Source organism: Silene latifolia, chromosome Y (genome assembly GCF_048544455.1).
Source record: "Silene latifolia isolate original U9 population chromosome Y, ASM4854445v1, whole genome shotgun sequence".
Classification (NCBI taxonomy): Eukaryota; Viridiplantae; Streptophyta; class Magnoliopsida; order Caryophyllales; family Caryophyllaceae; genus Silene; species Silene latifolia.
The window spans coordinates 464,011,296-464,017,674 of NC_133538.1; the positions used below are offsets into that span (position 1 = coordinate 464,011,296).

The 6,379-nt window shown below is 34.8% G+C and overlaps 2 long non-coding RNA genes across 2 annotated transcripts; both read right to left on the reverse strand.

Annotated features, from left to right (window-relative positions):
- Positions 1-894: 894 nt before the first annotated feature.
- Positions 895-2,461, reverse strand: LOC141627160 (uncharacterized). Its single transcript, XR_012536719.1, has 3 exons — positions 2,442-2,461; positions 1,875-1,903; positions 895-984 (listed from the first exon to the last, which is right to left on the reverse strand). It is a non-coding gene; the product is annotated as an uncharacterized LOC141627160 (long non-coding RNA).
- LOC141627159 (uncharacterized) lies at positions 2,461-3,296 on the reverse strand. The gene is made up of 3 exons (XR_012536718.1): positions 3,084-3,296; positions 2,892-2,960; positions 2,461-2,532 (listed from the first exon to the last, which is right to left on the reverse strand). It is a non-coding gene; the product is annotated as an uncharacterized LOC141627159 (long non-coding RNA).
- Between the last annotated feature and the right edge of the window lie 3,083 nt (positions 3,297-6,379).

Sequence of the window (6,379 nt, forward strand, 5' to 3'; positions counted from 1 at the left end):
TCACTCTACATTTCATACATAATCACAACTTATGTTCCACTTGATCAGAAACAAAGAGGAAAATAGATAGAGAAGGAAAGGATGAGATAGGATGTATATCATATCTACAGGGACCAAATACAATAAACTTGGAGAATAAATGTAACAATCTCAATATGAGTATTCATACTCATATGCAGCATATTAGCAGCCCCATTTCAGGTTTCAAACATCCAAGCAAATGACACCAAAAAACAGTTGTTTCAAAAGGTATAAGGTAAATTAAAATGACGGCAAAACAACCAAGCAAAATCATCTAGTAATTAACTTAGGAACATATAATGCAGTACATGAAGGAAGTAAACAGCCTCAAATTCTCCCACGTTTAATTTTGTAAAAAAAAATTTAAAGTAAAGAAAAGCTAGATACGAGAAACGCAGAGAAGAAATAAAGAGGAACATAAAGATGACACTAGGCCTCAATTTAAGTATGCTCAATTCTCCACACGCTAAAACCCCTTTATTATCACATAATAAGAAAAATTAGCAATTACACAGTTCAATAATACGAAACTAAGAAACCAAAATCAGATATCAACATTTACACAATAACAATCTCCAACAAAGTTCCATGAATATCTGAGCAAGTCAAAGTTAAACGACACCGTAATAATGTCAGTTCATCAAATGTTCATTAAATGATCAAAATATTCGTCAAAATTTTTATCATCCAACAAATTCATGTAAGAAATAACTTTGTTTACTCATTTTGATCAATATGTTCCAAGTAACAAAATAAACACCCAAGACAATGAGTGAACTCACCAAGAAATCGGGATTAGGCTAAAGAAATCCCAAGTCTTCGGTCATTGAACTAATTCAAAACTGCGGTTGTACCAAATGATTTGTAGTAGTGGTGGTGGTGGTTGTTATATCATCAATAGTCCTCGGAAGTCGGAACGGTAACATTCCGTACCAATTGTACATAGCATACCAATATTCATTCCTACATTCCAGTTGAGAAGCACGAAAAAAGGCAAAATGTTAGAGAAGTATTTATACTCCAATTAATCTACCAACATTAACCTTACATGGGAATGTATATGATATTGAACATGAGTTTAAGGGGCATATGCTTAATATTTATGTAACCTGGCATCTATTCCTTGCTCCCATGTACAAAAGTACAAAACCACCAATGTCAATTCATTTTAACGAATGTCACGTATACGTATAGCATTAAGGGCATCAGGTAACATTAGTATACGTCTACTAACCTCTAGAATTTATACTCATTGAACAGCCAACTAAGTGCTTCTAACAAGAGTTAAGATTCAAGCACATATTCACCAGCTTGGTGAAAATTGTAACAGAATAACTGATGACGCGTTCATATTTTTTTTTTGGAAGAATGAACAATATTATTATAAAATTAAGCACCATTGTACATAGAGAGTCATCATAACTTCATTTACAGTATATCCTATTTGAGTAAAGTTCAATTATAAGACTAACTTGCTCCTCACCTATTTGTACCTAAAAGCATACGCTATCTTAGCCCATAAGGAAAGGAGAAATATTTTGTAGGCAGTAAGTTCAATGCCTAAAGTAAAACTATATAGATGATATGGACATGCGAGAAAACAACACTTATTAAGCTAAGATATGTATTCGTTGATTTTCGGCAAAGCAACACTATAGCTTAACCATTTCAATAGGAACATAATCATCGTCATCTTTGAAAACACTTTCTGAAATAAACAAAAATAGCGTAAGTGAAACGACCAGATAGAGGAGAAGCCAACTAGCTAACCAGTGCAGATACAAGCACATATTCAATGTAAATACAAACACAAATATTAGTTAAGGAAACGCTAAATAGATCAAACCACGTACTTTTAAAGCAGTGTGAGCCCTCCATTAATCTGTTTAGGTGCATAGTAAAGATTAAAATTAGTAATTTATACTGATTGGATGAGTATACGTTATAAATTTAAAAGAGACCCATTAAGAAATATCTAACTCATCAAATCTTAAACAATCATATAGGAGATGACAACTAATCAATTTATATCCAGCCGCATGCATATGTCAACATTTGCAAGGCTCCAATTGCATAAAAAACAAAAACTAATGTCATCAACATGATAACTATAATAAAATCCAAATCAATGATATACAACACATGGAACAAAGAGATTAAGTTTATTTTTTTCCATACATCTTACCATTTTGTACTCTACCTAAACGATTAGGAGGTAATCTGTGCGTAAAAACTAAAGCATAGTTTCATATAAATGATCAACCTTGACCAACCATGCTATCGACACAGCCAGCAACAAAATGAACCAAGTTTCTTTCAAATTTTCACATATTTGAACCAAGCTAACACCCCCAATCATCAGAACGAAACAACTTTATATCGTAGAAGAGTTTCAGGTGAAAGGAACAAAATAAACTAACCATGAGTAACTGATGCAAATGACCATAATCAGGAGGTAAACCTTTAGCATTGAAGTTGTATTCTTTCAGCTCTAAAGTCTTCCAGTCACCCCTAGAAAACAACCAAAAAAAAATAAAAGACCAAATACATTAACGATGTAGCACGCAAAAACAATTAAGCGATTTGTCTAAGTTGATGCCAGGAATTCTTATTCATAAATAGGAAATCAATTGATATCGTTGACAATTGAAAACAACACTATATGTAATACCAATTCATCATTCTGGCAAATGTCTACTTCAATATAACTCATATGCAAAAGTGGGATTCATGATGCTAGGCCAAAACCGAAGAAAAAGCAACTATTTACGCAACTCATAAATTAATTTCAAACGCACAGCTAACAGCCAATAACGTTGAATTCATCCAACAAACAAAAAAGAAACGTTAGTAGAAAGAAATGCAAATACCGAAACAACGGAGGGCAAAGAATTGAAGCAACGAAACTCAGAAGATACAATCTCCGACCTAATTCCGCACTGCGATCGAACAACCCGAATTAGGGTTTGCATTTGTAATCAATTTTGAAATTTTCTAAGACGATTTATTCAACTAAAGCAATAATTGAACTCTAAATCAGAAATTAAGTAGAAATTACATACACGTGAAGATTTGCAATCGAGAGAGATGAGCAATATGACGATTGAATAGCAATTAAAAGCGTTGAATCAGGTCAGCAAGTGAAATGATTTTTTAAATTAGGACTTAGAGGGGCACAAAATGAATTAGGTCAGCAAGTGAGAAGATCAACGTGAGGCAGTTTGATTTTTTTGGGGGAATTGAAGAGCGCGAGAAATGAAATTTTTGTAGAGGGGGGTGGTTTTTAATTAAAAATGAATATTATATTAATAAAATGGATATAGGTTGAAAAAATGGGTCGACGCCTATAAAAGCGTCGACCACAAAGCGTCGGGAAAGTAAGGGAATTGTAGTAGTGAACCTTGCTAGCATGATCAACATGATAATGAGTGAGTAGTCTCTTAGCTAGGGTTAATGGGTGATTAGGGGAAACCAACATGGGGAATGATTCATGCTTAAATTAATATGCTTTTATGTTTTATTTGCTTGCTTGTTTTGATCTCAACTCATGCACATGTTATATTTGATGAAATGCTAAGCCTATGAATCCTTGCATTTACTATCATCTTCTATCTTTTCAATGAGACTTGTAAGACATAACCCAACTCGAGTCTCATTAGACCATGCATGTTGTTGAGTAGGGAAGATTAAGTCGACATATAGGTGTTGTACAATCTAATCGATTCGGCTCCGGGACCCAAACTTTCCTAGGATTGTAAGATATAACCCAACTCAATCCATCACAACAATAATTGCTTGCTTATAATTTGAGAACATGTTTGTATGATCAATTCCCATGATTCTCCTATGATCCCATGACACCCTAGTGCCTTTAATCAATTGTTTACATCCCTTTAATTCATCTTGCTTGTTTATTTTCATTGCTATTTTAGTTTAGTGACCTTCTACATCAACCCAATTTGTGACACCCCTTAGACACCGCTAGTTGCAATAGAAATCTCATTTCAATACCCGTCCCTTGGGATCCGACCTTTACTTGCCTCTTTACTAATTGTAGAGTTGTTTGTGAAGCTATAAATTGTGTTTTGATTCGACTGTGACCCAACGACCACATCTTAATTTGTGAACACGAAACGGACTCGCATCAATTACTAAAGTTGATTTTGTACATGACGTAATTTTATATTAATGCGTTGATTTTTAATAAGTTAAAAATGCATAACAATTTTACATGACTTGTGACATGTGACAAATTGACAAAGATAAAATGGAATCCATTTTATCTTAAATGGACCAAAATAAGGGGTGTATTAGGCTAAATATTGTGTTGATTAATTTTAAGTGGAAAACATAATCATTTACCTAATTGCTAGCCATGCAAACCTAGTTGTTTTTGTGAAGAGCAACTTGATCATGCATTGGCCAACACCACCCCACCCTACCCTACCCGGTTTTGTCATAGAAAAAAGCCATGGGTTTTCCTCTATAATTTGTCTAATATACACTATATGCATCTTAGTGTATTATTCATTCAAACATCATCTAAAATATATAGTTTTAGAGAGATAAATTACTTCTTCTTCTCCCTTCTCTTAAACCGAAAATTAAGAGACCAAAAACAATATTTTTGGGTCAATTTTATTCAAAATTAATATTTTTCTAGTATCAATAATATTAATTTTATTAAGAGGTTATCTTGGGTATTATTCCTTGGGAGGGATTCTATACTTGAATCCTTTATTCGTCCATATTAGGAGAGCTCAAGAACAAGTGAGTAGGAGAACTCACTTGTGCCCAATAATCCGAAATTTCCAATGTCAGAATGATGATTTCTTCACTATATTTACTTATGTTTGCATGCATAAGATCTAATTAATTTTATGACTAAATTAAATAAAACATATAAGAATATGTCGAGTATTATGAGATATAGATTTCTAACAATTAAATCGATATTTTTCAAAAAACATGTATGCTGCATTTTAGCTTTGCTCTTAAAGTTTATTTTCGCAAACATGTTTTTGATAGACGAGTCTTTTAAACTAAATACTTTTCGTGTCAAAGTTTATCTTTAAAAAGTGCATAGTTTTATAATCCTTTTCTAGACAATTGAATTGTATTTTTTTTAGAATTGATTGTGTTCCGGGCGTAATTCCAGAGCAAGTATAGTTACCACCCTAGGCTTGTTGAATGATGTCTTGAGTTGGATTCTCCTTTGGTCTTAATCGTTCCTCACGGCCTCTCCTGCAACAATGAACGAACTGAGGGCTTGGCTTTGTGCCAAGCGTACTCACTCCGACGCTCAAGTCAGTAAACTTAAGAGGTAAGTTGTTACTTGGCTGAATGTGTATTGTAGAGAGATAAGGAAGATATTACCAGATGAATAGTGTATTTTGGTTTAGTTGTGGATTAGTTGGGATCCTTTCCTCAATGAAGGTTGAGGAGTATTTATAGGCTTTCACCTTTTGTCACGTAGTGGCCAAGTGGCTAGCAGGTGGAAAGACTGATCTACCCCTCGGCCGAGAGGCCTATGGCTGGCCGGCGGATCCTGTTGACTCGCCGCCGAGGGGTCTTGGATATGAGTACGCGGATATGTGTCCCGGCTGGCAGGTTACCATGCCGAGACCCAGGCTGACGGGCCGATGGGCTGCATCGGCTAGATTGTCCAAGTCGTTGACTTTTGACCTTGCTCAATCATGTTGACTTGGTCAGCGGTGCAGAATATGCCCCATCAGATTGTATTGTTGAATTTCAAATACTTGTAAGCTAAACATATTGCACACCGTAGGCTTACATCCTACACCACGAAGGCTTAACCTTCACTACCGAAGGCATAACATCCTTCATCACTGAGCTTAACATCTCTCAAACACCAAAGGCTTCACATCCTTCATTAGCACGATTAGGGTTAGTCATGGAGATTGGTTTTTCATTGTAAGCTACACCAGATTAGGCGCTCGTGATAAACAATTAATAGAAAGGGGTAGATATAGGCTTTTCAATTGGGCCAAACCACGTTAAAATACCGTGTGTTATTTATCTTTTTTGCACATTTATTGCTTTCACATTTGTTCTAGGTCATTCATCAATATACTCGACATATTCAAACTTAATTCATAAGTCTCTAAAATCGAAGTATACATCAGGTTGCATCGAGTTTTAAAAAGGATACATACTCTATTCACCCCCCCTCTAGAATATTTGTTGGGCTACTGAACTCTACACCCGTGCTCTTTTATTTCAAGCCAGCTTACCAGTATTTTTTTTTGTGACGAATGTATTTTGGGAGTCGTTCATTTAATTGATCATACTCCGGCAAATCTTCTTCACGGAAAAACTTCGTATAAAATTGTAATAC